General features: G+C 34.4%; 1 protein-coding gene across 4 annotated transcripts in view; it reads left to right on the top strand.

Moving 5' to 3' along the window:
• The first annotated feature begins 6,310 nt into the window (after positions 1-6,310).
• The window catches only part of LOC111063372 (ras-GEF domain-containing family member 1B), a 224,660-nt gene continuing 209,137 nt past the window's right edge, over positions 6,311-21,833 (top strand). For 2 of the 4 annotated variants that reach the window (XM_039419944.1, XM_039419946.1), the window contains exon 1: positions 6,311-7,091. The gene's annotated coding sequence lies outside the window, so the exon portion shown is untranslated. The remainder of the gene's footprint in view (positions 7,092-21,833) is intronic. The other 2 variants (XM_039419945.1, XM_039419947.1) reach the window with 1 other exon arrangement.

Consider the following 21,833-nt stretch of genomic DNA (forward strand, 5'->3'; position numbering starts at 1 on the left):
TATCCCAACCAGATGCCAAAGAAGAATGTAGTTCTTGCAGCAGCCGCTGCTTTCGGCGAAGCTACTGTGATGCTTTCAGCACAGAGAAGAGAGAGAAGATATTGGATAATTTTGTAAATTTTGGATAGCTCATTTTCTGCTATATCGCTGAGAAAATAGGCTCAACTGCTATATAGCATATCTCCAATGTCACTTTTTGATCTTGTAGCAGAGCTTTATAGCTGAGATACATGTAGCTCTGCTACATAGTGTAACCTAGCTTCATAATTCCTTTTTTCTCCAGACACTGGAAGAAATATTGGGCACGAACATGGGTATTTTGCAAAACAAGGACGTTGCAAGCAGTGTAAGACTGGGTACACCAAGGTGTATTGCACAAAATGTGGAGTACGTCTTTGCTCAGTCCCAAACAGAATGTTCTTCAATGATTACCATAGATAAAATAAAAAAATCCGAAAGGCTACAAGGAACAACTTGTTCTACAAAAGTAGTAAATATGATAAAGTATTAGATGTAAGTAGATGTACTAAAGTAGTAAATTTGTAATATGATAAACTCCAATTTTTAGTTTTTAGTTTGTTTCATATTATGTAAGTATGTATCAGTTAGTTATAAACATAATAAATAAGTTAGAAACCGAAATATAGTTTAAAAAGTAGGAAATTTATGATATTTAGAACCTTATTTTCAGTTTCAATTTCACGTTTTTATATTATGTAAATATGTATCAGTTATGAATATAATAAATAAGTTAGTCACCAAAATCTGGTTTTGTGTATCACATTTCTAAGAATCCATTTTACTACTCTTGAGAATTTTATTATATGACTTTCATTGTTATAATGTTGAAATCAAGAAAAAAATATTTATTAGGAATAATTCCATGATGAAATCATTCACCTTTCCTTGAATAAAGCATGATGAAAGTACCATTGATTTTTCTAATGCAAAACCAAAATTTTTACTATACATATTTGAAATGACCCAAATGTCCCAATGCTGTTTTAAAACAACATACCCGTAGGGGCCCCTGGAGGGTGAGAAAAATTTGGGAAAAATTATTTTCTCATTTTCAAGAGTGTTTTGAAACATAAAAACACCAGAATAATTTTTTCATCTTGTTTTTCCATAAATCGGGATAGAAAGGGTTAAGACTAGTTGAGAGAAGATCATATCAAAAGTCCTCATTCCTAACTTATGTGGTACGGGGATGAGGGTGATTCAAATGTTGCATTTTTGCTCATATCTTGAGAACTATGCATTCAACTGACAAAACAAACCACTCGAAAATGAAGCTGGATAAATTCTCTACACTTTTTGTTCAGTGGAAGTTTGTAATAATCCCAACACTTCCCGAGCTATTCGCTCCTCTTGAAGGTGTGTAATTGTTAAAATGACAGATTTAATCCAATGTTTTGCTTTTTCAGGGCTTTTAACTCTCTAACAATGCATTGTAAAAACTGATGCTTATCGTAGGTTTGTAGAACTTTGAATTTTCTTTGGAATGATGTATTTTTTCCCTATTCCAAGTTTTACTTTCATTGTTACAGCAGCTTCAATGTAGGAGGTGAAATTTTCATTGCTGCAACAAGCGTCAACTCAGCGGTTCCACAACTTCAACAGAGGGGATAAAGATGCATCCATTTGGTAATTTACCTACTAACTATTTCAAATTGACCTGCAAAGTCAAAAATTGTTTCACAAACACCCCCTTCAAATGTCATTGTCAAACGATCAATGAAAATTGTTGCAGCAATGAAAATTTCACCCCCTACATTGAATCTGCTATAACAATGAAAGGAAAACTTGAAATAGTGAAATAATACATCATTTCAAAGAGAATTCGAATCCGAAAATCTACAAACGAATGATAAGCATCAGTTTTTACAATGCATTGTTAGAGAGTTAAAAGCCCTGAAAAAGCAAAACATTGGATTAAATCTGTCATTTTAACAATTACACACCTTCAAGAGGAGCGAATAGCTCGGGAAGTGTTGGGATTATTACAAACTTCCACTGAACAAAAAGTGTAGAGAATTTATCCAGCTTCATTTTCAAGTGGTTTGTTTTGTCAGTTGAATGCATAGTTCTCAAGATATGAGCAAAAATGCAACATTTAAATCACCCTCATCCCCGTACCACATAAGTTAGGAATGAGGACTTTTGATATGATCTTCTCTCAACTAGTCTTAACCCTTTCTATCCCGATTTATGGAAAAACAAGATGAAAAAATTATTCTGGTGTTTTTATGTTTCAAAACACTCTTGAAAATGAGAAAATAATTTTTCCCAAATTTTTCTCACCCTCCAGGGGCCCCTACGGGTATGTTGTTTTAAAACAGCATTGGGACATTTGGGTCATTTCAAATACGTATAGTAAAAATTTTGGTTTTGCATTAGAAAAATCAATGGTACTTTCATCATGGCTTTTCTCTCAAACCTTTCAATGGCTGGCTTATGTTAGTGTTTGGCTTCTGTTGAAATTTTCCTAAATAATTGAAAGTTAAGATGTTTTATTTGTGATCTAAATGCTTTTGTAAAGTTTATTGATGTTATTAAACACACATGAAATGTAGATTTCAATTTTTCTTTTCTTTTTATGTTGAATTTCTCCTTTAATGTTGAAAGCCATAAACCTGTTTTGAAACCTGTAAACGATAGATAAGTATTCTTAATTTATAAGTTATATATTTTGATCTTGATTTGAAACAATAATTTCTGAGTTTTTGTGAAAGCTTTTGAATCTATTTTGATGAACAAATCAAACATATTTGTAACCTCAATCATGTTCAATCTATATTCGGTCCATGTATTATTATTTGTTCTGGTGTAAACTGGAATTTTTGAATCATTTTTTTTAAGCTATTTGATTTGCTCTGAACTGGATTTTTTATTCATAAGCATTAGATCCATTCATGATATATCAAGATATTAGCTTATTTGGAACCGATGACTTTCCTTAGATGATAGGTGAAAGCTATCCAACCTATTAGGATAAATTGGTAGCATGCCAATATCAGGGCACCGAATATCTTGTATGAGTAAAGGAACTAAAGAATGAATGTTTAAGAATGTTACTATGATATAAAAATATAACAAACCTCTTTGAACCTAAGATGTGCATTTCCATAGTCTCATGGAGAATGTAGACGCATAATGGAAGTATAAGGGAGGCGGGTTTTTTGACATTTTTTTAGAAGGTTTCTTTTTCCAAGTTTTCTATTGAGGTTTCATAGAAATTTTCTACGTTTCTCCAGCAAATTCATACTTGATAGGGTTAGGAAGAAACAGACAATGTACAATATTCGGTTTTACCTCTGTATCTCGGAATTGTATGCACAAAATATATTGAAGCTATACATGTTCTACAACTTCAGTTCTTTACAATCGTATCATAAGTTTGGTAGTTCCTGGGATTATGCGAGGAAAAATTATTTATTTATACAATCATGTAGTCCTATCCAGGAAATAGTCAATCAATATAGAGAGGAAAGACTGATATCAAGAATGAAATGATACTAAAATGATTTTTTCAGACTGTTTCACAAAATCTACAGTGTCTATCAATGGTTATTTGATGGGATGTCTATAATTGATTTTGAGGTACTCTGAAGACTGAATTTTGATAACTATCTCTAGTGAGTACATGAAGACTATTGAGAGACTATGGACACATTCATAAAAGGATCTTCCTAATAATCTCTGCTTCTACTCACATGTGGTATACGATGTTGATGGGTCTTAATATAGTTGATAGGATTAATAATAGTGGAGAAAATAGGGAAAAATATTCATTGTTCAAAATTACTATAGTTTACTGTTACAAATTCTACTTATACTACTACAATAATATTACTATGTGGAGTTTTTATTACCGGCTTGTGCGAGTAATTATAGTGAAGGTATGGAGGGCTTAAAGTCAAGATCATGTGGCTGTGGAAGGGGGGGAACAGACGGCTGGAACGTGGTGGCGTGCTAACCCGCACCACCAACACCTCCACCACCGCCGCGCAGTCAAGCCAGTACCTCCCGCCTCCCACCAGTCAGGCGGTCTACTATCCTTTTTACAAGGTTTTTAGAGTTTTTGGTATTGTGACATAAAATTAAAATTTTTGTTAAACAACGACTACATGGTTTTAAAGTAACTGAGTAAAAGCGCAAATGTTTTGCTTATCTTACTAACCTTGAGCAGAGTCCCAACTTTATTTCAAAAGTTGATAAAAAGTTATTTTTATTATGCATATATTACAAATGTCTGATTAAGGCTTCACTGATGCTTTCAAAAATGCCGAGAAGCGAAGTTTGTCAAATTTTCTTGCTGTGCAGGAGCATGGTATGCAGCCAAAAACAGCTTCTCGCCAGCCTATTCAATAGTCTCTGGTGATGTTGAGGGATCTGTGAAGACAGCAGAGATGTCTTGAGTGAGGTCGGGTTTCGCTTTGAAGATCTTGACCATTCCCACTTTGCTCTTTGCATGTATCGCCGAGGTTGTATCACATCCGGAGAAGCTGTGAAGAAGGAGGATCGTCTTGGCGAATGAAAGCTGTTGGAGTTTTTTTACTGAAAACAGTTTCGTCTCTGTTTTTTGATGTCCTGGCTTCATGAAGAGTATGCTTATAGATGGTCGTGCCAATCCAATGAGGAGTACTATCAAGTCAAAATCCTCCCCAACTATCACAGTTGTATGTAGAACAGCTTTATCCAAACGCACACCTCACAATGGTGGTATCGGCATTTCCGGTGGCAACATTTGTTTCAATACTTGTTTCCATCATTTCCTTGATTAACATGTCGATCAGTCTTATTTTGCTCCTTTCACTAGCTAGTAAACGCTCCTGTTGGACTGTGATGGTTGTATTTTCATGAAAGTTTGTGTCAACCGAGTTTTTTATTAATTTTTTTGTTATTCAGTTTTTTATTTTATTTTTCCCGCCTGACTGGTGGGATGCGGGAGGAACTGGCGTGACTGCGCGGCGGTGGTGGAGGTGGTGGTGGTGGGGGTTAGCACGCCACCACGTTCCAGCCGTCTGTTCCCCGCCTTCCACAGCCACATGATCTTGACTTTAAGCCCTCCATACCTTCACTATAATTACTCGCACAAGCCGGTATTAAAAACTCCACATAGTATTATTATTATTTGTAGTATAAGTAGAGTTTGTAACAGTAAACTATAGTAATTTTGAACAATGAATATTTTTCCCTATTTTCTCCACTTTTATTAATCCTATCAAAAAAGTGCATTAGACCTTTTTTGTAGAGAATTTTACGTAGTTTGATATTACTAATGACAACCTTTTTTCCGTAGGCCATAGTTTTTGAGTTATTTACAAAAAACCGAAAAAATGCACCTTTAGAGCCTTCTCCTCCCCTTAGATCCACCCCACCTGTCAGTACATTATTATAGTATGTTGTTCAAGTAGCCTTCCCCTACAACTGTTCCAATTTCGGCTTATACATGAATTATTTCCCCTATTATGTCTTCGTTGCCTGGACTATTAGTATAACTGACTGGATCGCTTTTGAGTCCTCACATATTATAAAAATGACAAAGCCTTTTGTAAAAATTTAATTGCTTAATGACCAATGAAGTATTTTATTCTTCTCTATTCTATTACAACCACAGATTTGGAATATTGGGAAGGAACTGCATTTTCTTCTTATAGATAGAGCAATATTTTATAGCTTGTAAGAATTTAACAGTACGATATCTAGCATTCTGCGAATTAATTTTAACATAACTGTAGTTGGAATTCCCAGTCTTCATTTTATTGGAAGGTATATCAAGCTTAGTTTTTAAATTTTTCATTTATATAAACTCATCTCAATAATTGCTCTACAGATGCACAAAATCAAATAAATAATTGAGAGATAAACATCAGGATTTGTTTTTTAATGTTTTATTTTTATAAACTCATCTCAATAATCGCTCCACAGATGCACAAAATCGAATAAATAATTGAGAGGGAAACAACAGGATTAACCCAAAATTTTATGGTTCTTATAATATTTCTTATAAGGAAAAATATGAATATAACTATATTGAATTGTACTATTACGTGATTTCTTGCATGAATGTCATATTTAGTTGTTGGCTGGGGAGTCCATTACAATCTACTACAGATACTGTGATGTTGAATTCTGATAAATCTTATTACAGTACTATGAAGAGACTATGAGTGTGGCTTCTTATTGTGAAGAAGAAGGCGCTTATAGTGTGTGGTAACTATCAGCAACTGTTGGCGCGGGTGGCCATTCCAAGTAGTGGGAGGAAGCTTCCGAGAACGGATCTACAGTTTTTCAAAGCCGAGTCAGTTTCAGACTTTCAGTTGTCTGCAGTGCAGTCAGTTGTGTAGAACGCGCGCCAAAGCTGTTTGAGACCGGTTGTGCTATCGCGCCTCACCTTATCCCAATAGTACTGATAACAATATAACAAAACTAGTGCGTAGACTCAAGGGATTCCGTACATTTCGAAATTATAATCTTTATTTTCAACGAGTTTTTGGTTGAAGTAATGATAATCATACAGTAACAGAATTATTCCGTTTAATCGTTTTATGTTGTTTTGAGTGTATTTTCAAAAAAGGATGTTGTTCTTCAACGTTTAGGTAAAGTTTATGACGACAGATACCAATAAGCCGTCACATTGTTATTGGATTATTGTAGTTTTACTAAGAAATTCTACCATTTAAAGTGTTTTATCTATATTGTGAGAGATTGGAAAAAAATGCTATACCTTTCAAACATTTTGAATGATCCATCCTCCAGGGTTAATCCTTGAAAAACTTTATGTTTTCAATGTGAGCAATTACATATTACACATCCTCAAAATTGATGTACGTACATTCTCACGTTTTATTTCAACATCAACTATTTGTTTTCTTCTAAATTGTTAATGAGAAAAAATTGTGTGTCTTTGTGATAAGGAGCTTCAGTGCGGGAAAGTGTCATGTAACTTAAATCACATTCAATGATGTTCTTGTGTCGGTTTCATTATTCTACCTAGTGTTCAAGCATAAGTACTTCATGGATAAAATATTATGAGAACCAACGATACGGAAGAACACGCTCCGGCGTCTGGATACTAATGTAAGGTTGGTACTATGTTTTCAATTTTTCAGCTACAAATTTCAAAAATTTATACAGTATTTTTTTGAAGTAATTTTCACTTTTGGATTAGTAGGCCTCATTGTTTACATGTAACGACAATGATTATAATGATATCATTATTTCTGTATTATCATGGAAAACTGTGATCATATGGGGATTGTAGTCTATTGTAGCCTAACTACTCATTTTATTTATCAATTGGGCCCTTTTCTCTTATTATTATCCTCAAAATTCGGCAGCAGCTTGGAGTTGTTGTATGTTACTCTGCATTAGTTTGCATAAATTCAATGCTTCTATTTATTTGCAATCATGATAAGATCAAATTAAAAAATTGATAATATTTTTTGTATCACTATATCAATCAGAAAATTCATGCTTTAAACATTGATAATTATTGAAATAATTTTTATATCATAGAGGAATGAAAATTTTTTTTTGAATAATTCAGATTTTTCAATGGGTGGGCTGAGTGATCAGTGAGCAGTGAAGATGGACTAGAATAGAATGGAGGTTTTTTGGGGAAATGATTAGGAAGAAATAGAATTTCAATGAGTTCATAAATATTCAATAAATATTATATATAAATATAACTAATGAAATAAATATTTCAATAAAGAGTTTCCACCTGATACGAGAAAATGAAACGCTCATAAGTGATAGTAGTTGGTTGACAGTAAGCTGCAAAGATAGTAGCTGACAATAAGAAGGCTTAAGAGCTTGAAAAGCTTAGAAGCTTGAGTGAAGAAGCCTCAATCGTGCGTCGAAAATGCTTGTGGATTCTACATGATGATGAAGCAAAATATATACTCACCGTAATATTTTATTTCATTCATCATGCATTCATTTATCTGTTGACAATAATTGAATAGAAAATTCGGCATGAATCAACAGGTATCAGAAAACAGCGACAGAAATGAAAGAGAACGTCTGGTACAGACTGGTATTTGAAAAAACTTGAGCAATTTTGGAAGAAATTAAGGATCCCGAATAGTTCTGTCTATATCATTTGTTACTCTGTCCAATCTGTATTAAACTGAGCAAAATATAATTGATTTCGTTCTTTATTTAAAAACCTTTTATCGGGGCACCGAGCTTCGCTCGTTATTTATTTATTGATATACAGAACACAATTCTTTAAAATGATTGGGGAAGGACTAACAGGCACAGCCCAAACATGTTTCTTCCGCGAATTTTGATTCATACATTATAAATAGTCCAAAAAGTAGGCTATGATCCATACACTTGAATTCAGGTCCAATTTTCAGTCCCAACATTTGAAAACAGAAAAGTTCTGATTTAGATTGTTCACAAACCAAATTGAATAACAAAATAACACTCACTAATCAATTAAAACTGTAAAATAATGATCAACTATGAAAATTATGATATAGGTACTCTAATTTAGAATGATATACCATGTCATGTCAACAAATCAGATTATTTAGATCAATTCGATTAAAATATTTCTTCATGAATAAGATGTTTTTAATTGTCTCTCTCCCAGAGAGGCACTCACATCTGTTATCGACAGACGACGAAATTATCATCTGTTTTCCAAGGATGAATGATTATTATCCTTCTCATGTCCTTCAGCGAGTTCTCCCAGGGATGAGACCTAGTTCAATCGAATTTTTATATCTTAAACCTACTGGGTTCCAAATTACGTGAAAATCGTTAGAGCCATTTTCGAGATCCGTTGGACATAACTAACCATATTAAAAATAACGTGGATAAATAACCAAATATATAAATATATTCAGAAATTGCTCGCTTAATATAATAGGATTTTCCTTTATCAACAATCACCTGTTTATGGATTTGTTTATATTAATTAAATTTTCCTATAGTTCCAATTTTATAGAGCAATTTACTAACATAAATTTGAATGATTGTTGAAAAATTCAAGTCATGAGAATTAATATATGTTGAAAATGAAAATTATCTCAATTTCTGATTCAAATCAAACAGTTTGAAACCATACTATATAAATTAATATCAACTACGGCAATAATAAATAATCATTTGTTATTTTATGGAGAGAAAATCATAGGTACTTCAGATACTAAATCATCTACAAAGATACCTAAGATACTAAATCTCTATGGAGGTACTCGTACTTTCTCTCTAATCTTGGAACACCGGTTTTGGTTCTGATATGAAAGCATCATTATGTACCGTATGCATGATGCAAGTCACTGATTATCAAATAATAATAGATTACAGCAGCGCCTGACACAACTAGATGCTGGAAACACAAAAAAACTTGCGTAATGTTTTAAAGACTGTCTCCTCTTTAACTTTTTTAAATGCTTTTTGGTCGGTTTCTAAATCAATCATTATGTATTTTGATAACAGATGCATCATTTTGTAGATTAGAGGTGATTTATTTAAGCTCATTTATGTATTCACTCGTCTCAAGCAGTATAAATTATTATAAATATCCTCCAATATAAATATTAGTCTTTATATCTCTGGTCCTTTGTATAAAAACTGAGCTCGATTATGTTAGTAAGTATCTTATGAATACAGAGTGGTTCCAAATGAATAACTAGAGAAACTATTCACTATAGCTATCTTGGGAAAGAATAGCTTCTGAAACAAAAATGGAAAAAGTAACTCATTAGTAGATAAGTGGAGAATAGTAAGATAAGTGGAGGAATAAGTATTGTGAACAAAACGAGCTCTTGAATTTTTATAGAAGAAGAAGATCAATAACAAAATAGAAGCTTGCTATGAGATAATTATTTCCTGATAACCAAAATAGTACAATAAAAAATACTGAATGAGAACAAAATATTAGCTGTAAAAGATGGAAAAAAGAGACAGCTCAAGACGAAAATGAGTTCTAAAATTAGAAAAGGAATCGGGATTTAATAACAAAATGAGGTTCAATCACTTTCATTAACAAATTAAAAAAAACAACAACCAAGTAATAAAAAACTAGCTCTTAAATTGAAGATGAAGAAATAGACTTTCGAAAAAAATATTGAATTATTAATGAACAAATAACGTACATACTGCACTTCTTCCTCCATTTTTAGCCCACATCATAATACAGCACATGATTGCCAAATGTGCTCATAAGCGTATCAGCTAAGTTTTGCTACATAAATCAAGCACGCTCAGTGCACTTTATAATAACAATACACGATTCGTTGCTTCTTTTGTCCGACATGTGTGCAGCGTGCAGCAGTTGATTTCATGTCGGCTGCTAACTGCTACCGTGAGATTCACTTCAGTCTGTCAGCATTGCTTGAATGGAATGCATTCGTGTTATTCATATAAAATGCTGTCAGACTTTTTCTCAATCAATCTGTCAGCTTTATTTGGATGGAAAGCATTTATGTTATTCATATGAGGAATGCTGCCAGTTTGAAGTGAATGTGACTGTAGTTTATATTCTCCAGCCGTTTGGCCCTGATGCATTTGACAGACAGACTTATTTCCACGGTCGGCAGGAAGAACACCGGAAGGAGACTCCACAGCCCACATTACAGACAGGCGACTCATCATCGACTGGTAACTATTGTTTGGATGATGATGATGATGATGGAGGAGAAGTTAAAGGTGGATAGCAAGGAAGAGTGATGGTGAGGTTGAGGAGGGGATATCAAGAAATAGCTCTTAAATTGAAGATGAAGAAATAGACTTTCGAAAATATATATTTAATATATCCACCCCACAGGAGGAGTGGATGAAAAGAGTGATGAAGTGAAGTAGAGAGTAGCAGACAAAATTCAGACAAAATAATGATGTGGGGAAGAGAATTTGGAGGAAAAAGGGAGAGGATACAAAGAAAGTGAAGAGGTATGGCGAGAGAGGAGAGGAGGAACAAATGAGGAGAGGTAAAAGGAGAACGAATAATTGATAGGATGAAGAAATGTACAAACAGAAGAAGGAGAAGGAGTTGAAGACAAATTTCAAGAGAAAGAGATGGTAAGTAAAAAAATGGAGATTGATGATGAGGAGGGGAGTAATAAGAAGCAGTTGGAGAAGAAATACAAAAAGAGGAGAGGTAAAGAAGAAGTTGATTTTATGGTAATAGTAATAGTTGTTGATGATGATGATGTTGATGGTGATATTGCTGTTGTCTATGGTATTGATTATTCAATCATTGTAGGAGTGCGGGTGATATAATTTTCTGTTGGCCAGGTGTACTCACTTCACTTCACTCACAACCGTTCTAATGAGACACCACTACCTGTCAGCATTGGTTGACTGAGAAGCATCAGTTGTTGGTGTGTGTTATCCATGAGGATGCTGACATTTTTAAGTGAATGAGCAGCCTCAGCTCTGTCACCTTGGCGCGAAGCATCGCCACAGTGCCGCAAAATAATAGAACTACAGAAGGTTGTTACTACAGATGGATATAATGGACTATATAGTCAAGCACCGGAAGTTAATTTTATTATCTCATGCTTCACTCCATGAGACTCACTCCAAACTTTCAGCATTGGTTGGATGGAAACTATTGATGTTATTCAGAAGTAGCCTAATGCTGGTAGTTCGAATTGTATCTCATTATGGAGAAGGGCATCAACAAGCCTGGGCGTCAACAGAAGATTGTAGAGAATTTACTGTCTTCTCTTAGTAACTCAAGTAAATGTAAAAGTAGTAGTGAAGCTGGAAAAGATGTTTTACAGAAGTTTATTAGTGTTCATCTTGTGAAAATGCTTCTATCGGGAGTAGTAGTAGTGTCTTCTTACATAAGCAACAATTTACTCATAAAGGTGTACAAGTAGTCTTCTTAGAAACGCAAGAGCATCTATTCAATAATTTAGCTATACAGTACCTATATTGAAGAGCATTACGCTTAATCTAATATTAGAAAGAAAATATGAAGCTTAAGATACATTATTACATTATATAACCAGTATTGGAAATTCATTGTCAGACGGCAATAATTTAATATATTGTCCTACTATAATGACTCAACTACAGAGTTATAGAATAGGAATAGTTATTTGTGCAACTAGTGCGCAAAGTGACAGTTTGCTGCACCGAAAGAAACGTTTACGCCCGAGCCGTAGACGAGGGCGGAATGGTTTGTTGAGTGCAGCAGAGGAACTTTGTGCACGTATTTCACATTATTTAATTTTTCCTACAGTTACCATTGAATATGAAAAGTGAGTAATTATGGGTAAAATTGCCTGAAATGCATCAAATGTTTTCCTGTGTAATTTTATTATTAATAAATAAAATAGAATAATGTAGTAGTGTTTGAATGGCGGGGCGGCTGTGTGCTGAATGTGGTGGCTGTCATTGTCATCCACTGTTGTACACCATGTCCTTGATATTATTATAACATGCACCACAGTCACTGTAACCAACTTCATTTTGATTTTGTGCACTGGTGCTCCATATAACCTACTAACTATTTTGCGTTGCCATGTAGCAAATCAAGAGTGCAAAAATTTTTTTTCTACAACTGTGCATAAAGAAAGAATTTACACACTCAATTCTCCTCGTGAAACAGCTTATTTCTGAGGAGAATCTACTTTTTCGCTCGCTAACCATCCGCGCATGCGCAGTAGATTTACTTTACGCTCCCAAATCATTCGCGCATGCGCAGAAGAGTTTCTTCACGCTTCCTAATCAGCTGATTGTAAGTAGCTCGCCAAAAAGTCAGATCTTAACCTAAAAAGTCGGTAATTGTAACTCCGCCGATATAAGTAATTTAACAGGTTTGGGCAGTTGTAGATAAATTTTTGTATGTAGTTCGCGCGTAATGCTTCTTTATCGCTCTTGCAAAATTATCACGCTCCCCTTCGCGTCGCGTGATAACTGTTTTGCGCGAGCGATAAAGTCGCGCATTACGCTCTTAATAAATAAATAGCTATTCCCGCACTAGAGTGGAAAAGTGATTCTTTGCGTTCTGTAATCAGTGCAGGAATGACCACTTTTCAAGGTAACTGTAGGAAAAAACATTTGTACTCCATCTACTATAATTTTTTCAGTAAAAATATCAAAACACAATATGAAATGGTGGATGAGAATTTATATTGATGTCACTGCTACATCCGATGTGAGTCATTATGGGGGGAAATGAACCAATCACAGACTAATCAGTGAGAGAATCGCTTATGATAAGAGTTTGTGATAGTTCATAATTGAATGAGGGATATTTGATCAAACCCAAGTTAAGAAATGAGAAAGAAGAAATTTTGATGACATAAGAATAGCAAATGTAAAACCAGCAATTCCGATATGATGACAACATCCAATGGGAGAATTCAACCAAAACTATCCAATATGAGATTAAAAATTTCGTATTTTTCAAAAATTTATATTCATTAGCTACTAGCTGCCTGTATCCTTCCATTTATAACATGATGATGATAATAATATCAACCTGGAATGTGGCTTTTTCATTTTTGAAAGGAACTCACTCATTCATCAGGATTCTCCATTTTCAAGAAATATGAGCTGCATTGTCATTGCGATCTGCTGAGAGCAAATAAACCCAACTGCCGCCGCTGCTGCTGCTGCTGCTGCTGCTGCTGCCATTATCAGTGCATCGCAAAGCCCAGGCTTGTGCTCGTTTGTAGTCGGCTCATCTAAATATGGAATGGCTCCATTCATCATTGTTGGTGATCCGCTTCCGAAGTGAATAAATTCATTTGGAAGGTGGACGATGTAAGGGTAGAACGTCGACAAAGCGCACACAATAGTAGTCGTTGGTGGGGAGTGTTGGAGGGGGTTAACCACAACCCTCCGAATCCGATTAATTGCAGAAGGAAAGTGGAGACAATAGCTGCCGTCGGTCGTCATAATAGAGACTATTCGCAGCAAAATATAGACGGAGAGAATCATATTGAAACTATCTAGAATTGGATCTGGTCGCTATTTTTTGTGATTCTCTGGTGGAGCAGGTTTTAGTTAAAGTTGGGATGATCAATCTCTCAAAATAAATTAGTCATAATAGTTGAAGAAGAGAATTAATACAATCATAAAAAACCAACGAAATAAAGTCGAATATCTTGACTATCATGACAACAACTAATGGAAGTTCAATGTAAATGAGTTGAACCAATCACAAGTCAACTAATAAGAGAAGCTATTTTATTTTATTGCCATTAATTTGATACGAGTTGGATGAGAAAGAATTATATCTATCATAAACTGACTAATGAGAGAGTGGAAAATTCGTCATCACGGCAATAGCTAATAGGAGTTGAGGACGAAGTTAGGGCGCAGCTGGCCTCTCTCACACTTGAATCTCCAATTAAAATAATAGATTTCATAGAATCAGAGAGAGAGAGAGAGAGAGAGACAGTGAAAGAGATCTATTTTTTCCACTGAAGATGCAGCTATTCAACAATTTCATGTTGGTCAGTTTTATGGAAGTTTGATGAAAGCTTATTGAAGATAAAGTAATTTGTGGAAAATGCACTTCTCAAGCAGACTACATTTTTAGATCTGCTATATACTAGCAAGAACCCGTGCTTCGCAAGGATCTATTTTAAAACTTGACAGAATGAAAACTTGACGTAATGAAATTTTGAAGAATTGAGAATAGGCCTATAACCATCCTTGGTTAATTACGAATCTATAAACAAAATTTCAAGTTAATTAGTCCAGTAGTTCAGACGTGATGATGCGTCAAACATAATTTTCCTACCCGTACGTGCATAAGCCAGCTCTTTACTTTATATAATTATTATAGATATAGTTAACGACTGCAAGAGATAGGACTGTGGAACATAATAATGCCTAAATTTTTAACTGAGCTACAGTAAGGAATGTCATTACCGTCTACACTAATTTTGTGAATCGATTCAAGGTCAATATTGTTTATAAGACGAGAATATCCAATTATAATGGGTTGTGTTTTGATGGGATTAAGCTTAAGGCCATTTTTCTTTGTCCATTCCACTATCGAATTGATATCCTGATTCATTATTCCAACTGTTTCATTAATTTTTGTTATGGGACAGCTTGAATAGATTTGAAGGTCGTCTGCATAAGTATGGAAACTGGAGAATTTGATAATGGAAGAAAGGTCATTAGCATACAAAGTGAAGAGGAGAGGGCCTAAAATTGAACCTTGTGGTACTCCATGCATAACGTTTTTCCAAGTTGACTTTTTGTCACCGACAGATACACATTGTTTCCTACCTAATAGATAGGATTTAAACCAAACTAACGAGTTGTGACTGAAACCAAGAATAGCCAACTTATTCAGAAGGACTGTATGATCAACAGTATCGAATGCTTTAGAAAAATCAAATAGGGTGAGGATGGTGCATTTTCTTTGGTCCATAGCTAACCTTATATCATCAGTGACACGAAGCAGAGCTGTCTCAGTTGAATGGAATTTTCTAAAGCCTGATTGAAAGTTATGAAGCTTACTATTGTTGTCTAGAAATTTTACAACTTGAGCATGAATGAGTCTTTCTAGCACTTTGGACAATGCAGGTAAAATACTGATTGGTCTAAAATCCTCAACTTTATTGGGTGATGGAACTTTATTTAGAGGGCGAACCAGAGCAAACTTCCAGTTTTCAGGGAAAATGCCTTCTTCAAGTGACTTGTTGAAAATGTATGTAATGGTTGGTAAAACAGCAAATAACATCTTCTTGATAAATTTAATAGGAATTTTGTCTACACCCATAGCATTACTATGAATACGTTGAATTGCTCTGAAAGTGTCTTCTTCTGAGATTGGATGGAAATGAAATTGATCAGTGATTGGTAAATCTAAGTTTGTAACCTGCTCTTCAAGATCATCGATGTGATTAGCAATGACAACTTCGTCGCGTTGGTTAGAGTGTGAAACGAAATGGTCATTTATATTATTCAATGGTAAGTCAATTTGTGGATTCGATTTCTGTTTGCCAAGCCCGAATTCTTTTATTCCCTGCCAAAGTGATTTAGAGTCTTGTCTATTGTTTGTCATAAACGAATTCAAGTACCTAATCTTTGAGTTCCGTAATTCCTGTTTAACCCTATTTCTAAGGCTCCTATACTCTATCAAACTGTCCAAGTCAAATGTCTTTTTAAATTTTCTATGTGCTTTGTCTCTACGTCCCATCATCTTAAGTATGTCTTCAGTCATCCACGGTACTCGTCGTTTTCTATTAATCCTCCTTGTCACATAAGGTGCATGTTTGTCATACAAAGTCAAAGTCCAATTCTCGAAAGTCTTGACCATGTCATCAACTGAGGGTAATGCTTCAATTTGATGCCATGGAGTCTGAGCCACATCAGTCAGGAAGGCGGCTTCATCAAAGTTTTTGAAGTCTCTATAAGTGATAATTTTCTGTTCTGGCTTGGGTATCTTATGGGAAAGTACACAGTAGATCAAATCATGTCTAGAAATAGCTGGGACTGAGATTTGGCCTGCTTGAACAACCTCATTGGGATCACTAACAATGAGAAGGTCAATGAGTGTGTCTGATTCATTAGTATGATGAGTTGGATCGAGAGGTAAAATAGTCATGTTTAGGCATTGGAAAATTGTAGTCAGTTGAAAGTAGTCAAAGTTACGATTTGTCATGTTCAAGTCGGTGTTCATATCCCCCATAACTAGTATACGGTTATAACAAGGCATAAGAGAAAGCAAGGCATTTTCGAAATCTGTGAAATGACCTATTTTTGGTGGGCGATAACAGATACCAACGAGTAATTTATCAGTACTAGATAAGGATAATTCAAGTAGCATAAACTCTGGTCTGGAACAATACTCTTGTTTAGATGTGATTAAAACTTTTGTTTTGATACCTTCTTTCACATAAATTGCTACACCCCCACAAGCTTTATTTAATCTATCATTCCGGAAAAGATTATATCCAGGCAATGCAACAAAATTTGATGAAATACTAGGCTTCAAAAATGATTCGGAAATTCCGATTATATTGAAGTCCTGAAAACGGAAGATTGCTCTGAGTTCATCAATGTGGCAACTGAGGGATTGTACGTTAAGGTGAGCAGCCTTGAAAAGTTTTTTGAAAGAGTGGAGCTTATTTGCTAGAAACATACCTGCGTCATTATTACTATTATTGAAATAATCATACCTACTTGAGGGCGAGCGAGCTGACGTGTCAGTGAGAGGCATCATGGAAGCAGCAGACCAATCGTGAACCGACCTCAGAACGACACATGACGGGGAAAATGGGGATGAAACTGATAAAACTTAACCTAAATGAAAAAGTCTCTTGATTCGAGTGCATTCAGCATGCCTTGACAGTTCGGCTCCCTTCACTATTTAAAGCACTAGTTCAAAAAAAAATTCACTAAACACAATAAGATGTAGATGTGTGGAGTTCCGGTGATGAATAATCCTAATGGTGAATAAGATGAAGATTGAGGAAGAACTGGTAGTGGGAGATCTGGTCCAAGTGGAGATAGAGCGAGTAGGTATCCAGTAGTGGAAGAATCGGGTCCAAGTGGAGGTAAGCGAGAAGGAATCCAGTAGTGGAAGATCGAGTCCAAGTGGAGACAGAGAGAGATGGAATCCAGTGGTGGAAAATCGAGTCCAAGTGGAGATAGAGAGAGATGGAATCCAGTAGTGGAAGATCGTGTTCATGGTGGAGATAGAGCGAAATGGGATCCAGTAAAAACTGAAAAAGAGAAGAAAAAGCCAGCAGAAAAACGAAAAATCTTGAAGAAAGTTATCAATTGAGAAAAGATACATAATACAACTGATAATGAATAATATTCGCATAAAATTGAAGAGGAATAGTATGATTTAATGTGGGAAAGAATCGATATTATATGGATAAATATATGGATATTATAATATAATATATGGATACTAGTAGAAGGTAATCAGATAGAAAGAGAAAAGGTAGAAAGATAAATAGATATAGAAAGAGAAATAAACATTTGAACATGCTGGATAGCTAGTGAAAAAAATCACAGGGAAAATAATGATAATAATAGGGAAGAAAAGAGAGAGAAAGAAGGAATGTGCACAATTGAGAAGAACTTATGAAACTGAACTATAGAATAAGAAATAGAACATCGTATTGTGATCTTGAATTAATCAAGGAGAGAAGAAGAAGAAGAAGAGAAGAAGAAGAAAAGAAAAAGAAGGAAGAAGAAGAAGAAGAAGAAGAGAAGAAGAAGAAGAAGAAGAAGAAGAAGAAGAAGAAGAGAAGAAGAAGAAGAAGAAGAAGAAGAAGAAGAAGAAGAAGAATAGAAGAGAATAATAATCATCATCGCAAACAACAATATTCAAGTAATCATTATAAATATAAGATCAAGAAGAGAAATAAGAAAGAAAAATAAGAAGTAGAGGAGACGATGGAGAAAGTGCTAGATTATTTTAGATGAGTTTTAAATCGGATTGAACGGTGAAGTGTGAAAAATATTATATAGTATTTACTATACTTCTAATAGAAGTATAATTAACTATTGGGAGTTGCAATAACAATAAAAGTAGTAAATTGAGAACTGTAATATTTTAGTGATGAATGTCTAAGATAACGTTAAATGAAACACAGCCCCTATATAGCATATGAACCCACTCCGTCCTACTACCCACCCCTCCGTTCTATCAATAATTCTTCACACATTTGCTTCTATTGCTCGAGCTGTGGCAACAGTAGGAGATATCATTATGTACACCTTATATAGAAGAGATACTATCTTTACCTATAGATTACATCCATATCTATAACGTATGTTAATCATCCAATTTATTTGAAATTCAGCATTTCGGAAATTATTAATTATGGAAATAATTTTGGTAAGAGATGTAATAATTATTAGTAGGATAAGTACTATTATTAGTAGAGATAATGATTCTCTAAGTACCCTCTGGAGTATAGTAGTTGATGCATTGAACGTAGTTTTGGAATTAATATCAAGATAAATTATTAATCAGTATTAACAAATGTGGATCTCCTTAGTTTGAAATAATTGCCTCATACATAATCATAAATAGCAGTGGAAAGATTCATTTATAGAACAGAAAGCCAGCTCATGAAAAATGCCAAGGTGTTTCTAATGTGAAATGTTTTAATACGAATTTCCTATTATTGTAGTGAAGGGCACCTTAGTAATCGAATCCTGAAATGATTTAATTTACCTTTATTTTTTGAAGGTCGGTCATCCTCTCGACTGTGTGGACCCTCTTGGATCTCCCTCGCCGATAGAGATCTTGATCCTCCCGTCCGATGACCAGACATTCCTATGCCCATGACGGTCGGCCGCAGCGTTGAGGATCTGAGACGCTCCGCAGTCAGATCCTCGCGAATGGTGACGCCGGAACCCTTCAGCTTCTTCTTAGCGTCGAAGATCATCTTCCTGGTCCGGTAGCTGCAGAGTCGAACTATGATGGGTCGGTCCTTAGGTTTCGCTTGCCCTTGTTGAGGTGGTTGACGCGGTTGACGAGGTGGTTGAGAGAGAGAGAGAGAGAGAGAGAGAGAGAGAGAGAGAGAGAGAGACAGTGAAAGAGATCTATTTTTTCCACTGAAGATGCAGCTATTCAACAATTTCAAGTTGGTCAGTTTTATGAAAGTTTGATGAAAGCTTATTGAAGATAAAGTAATTTGTGGAAAATGCACTTCTCAAGCAGATTACATTTTTAGATCTGCTATATATATATATACTAGCAAGAACCCGTGCTTCGCAAGGTTCTATTTTAAAACTTGACAGAATGAAAACTTGACGTAATGAAATTTTGAAGAATTGAGAATAGGCCTATAACCATCCTTGGTTAATTACGAATCTATAAACAAAATTTCAAGTTAATTAGTCCAGTAGTTCAGACGTGATGATGCGTCAAACATAATTTTCCTATCCCGTACGTGCATAAGCCAGCTCTTTACTTTATATAATTATTATAGATATAGTTAACGACTGCAAGAGATAGGACTGTGGAACAGAATAGTGGTGAAACTATGATAGCGCCAGAAGTGTCTCAAACACAATAGTAGGTACTACATGAACTTTTTGAAAGTGATTTGAAAAAATGTTAAAACAGCAGAACTGAATCCTTATCATTCTACCTTCATTTAGAGAGGCTTTTGTTTGAGCCGATTGGAAATCTATTTATAAAAAAAAGAATGTCTGTTTGTGTGTTTGTTTGTATGTTTGTTTGTTCCCTGTAGACTTGAAAACTTCTTGACATAGCGGCATGAAATTTTGGGAATATGTTGTGTGAATATTGGGGATGGTTTCTGAACAGAAATTTTAATAGGGGGGCTAATAATAATTATTCATTTATCCATTTCACAGACATATGATTACAATTCGCCGTGCAGTTCGCTCCACAATATTTTGGCTATCCATCATAAGTGGAAAACATGCGAACATGAATACAGAAGTATTGGCAATTTTTTATTTGATTAAATTCATGTTTTGATGAATTCATTGTTACGATTGATAAATTGATTAGAGCTTATAAATATTTTCTAATTCAAATGAAATAACTTCTGAAAAAAATAATGATTGGATAAATACCAATATTGAATTATTGTTGGCCAAGAACTCAGTACATAGACAATTCATTCAACTAATTCTGTATTGATAAATTATAATAATTTTCTCTATTGATAATCAATTTCATCAACTAACTGGAAAAAGTTCTTCAATTTCCATGAATTTATTAATAGAATTATATAAATCTAAAGTGTAGGTCATATTTATCTAAATTCACAAAGAGTTCGATTCTTGTTGGCAAGATAGATGTTATTCATTGCAGAAATCATTGTTATTTTACTAAAAGATAGGATAAAATTTCTCTTCCAGGGAGAGTTTTGACAACCCACAAAACTCATTTTTCATTTGAAGAAATAATATCAAAAAGGTGCATAGGACCTTACTTTTTTGTTCAGCTTGCCAAAATACCCCTCATTTCAATTTTAAAATTTTCGACTGACTGTACAGTGAGTCAATCATTCTATCAAGGCTTGAATAATTTTGAAATTTTAATTAAATAAAAATGGTAGAATATATTATCATGTAGATATCAACACCTTTATTTGAAGACATATTAACTGCATGCGTTTTCATATTGCCGATACAGCATTGATAAAACTGTAGACGTTTATTTAGCAGTCTCAAAAAACTGATATAGCTGAAAAATTAATAATACCTACATGCCACGTGTAGGCTTATACATTGCATCAGGAAAACGAAGTTCAAAACTATGGTTTTCCTAAACATATGCTTTTGAGATAATTTCTTTGATGCAGCTGTTCCACATTCACCATTATAAATTATACAGAGTTTGTGAAAATAAAAATAGTTATTGATTACATTTCTTTTATTATTTTAATGATAATAATTAATTATTAAAACAATACTTTTATTATATCAATAATAATAATATTATTAAACATATTTATCAGAATTATCAGAACAATATTATTGAGGTTGAGTGGAATCAGGTAGAAAGCAATAATATAACAGATGTTCTTTTTTGAATTTCTATCATATTATTTTGTTATTTCCAATGTTTACAACATATGTTAGAACATCACATGTCAATAAATAAATTATCTCATTTCCATATGGCACTCACCTTACCATGTTCATAACCTTACTTAATAGGATCCTTTTTCATCCTTTGAAACCCTTAGAGGCAAAATATCTCAAAATCCGTTCTTAGTGCGCGTCTAGCATGTTTGAAGAATATTTGTGCAAAGTTTCAAGTCTGTAGGATAGTTTGAGCTGTAGTGTGATTTTACATCAAAATTTTCGAAAAATGCCCTCTCCTGGACCCCCCTGTGCTCCTGATCGAAATTTTTCTGCATAGATCTAATTTTTTTTCGTAG

Source organism: Nilaparvata lugens, chromosome 2 (assembly GCF_014356525.2).
Source record: "Nilaparvata lugens isolate BPH chromosome 2, ASM1435652v1, whole genome shotgun sequence".
Taxonomy (NCBI): Eukaryota; Metazoa; Arthropoda; class Insecta; order Hemiptera; family Delphacidae; genus Nilaparvata; species Nilaparvata lugens.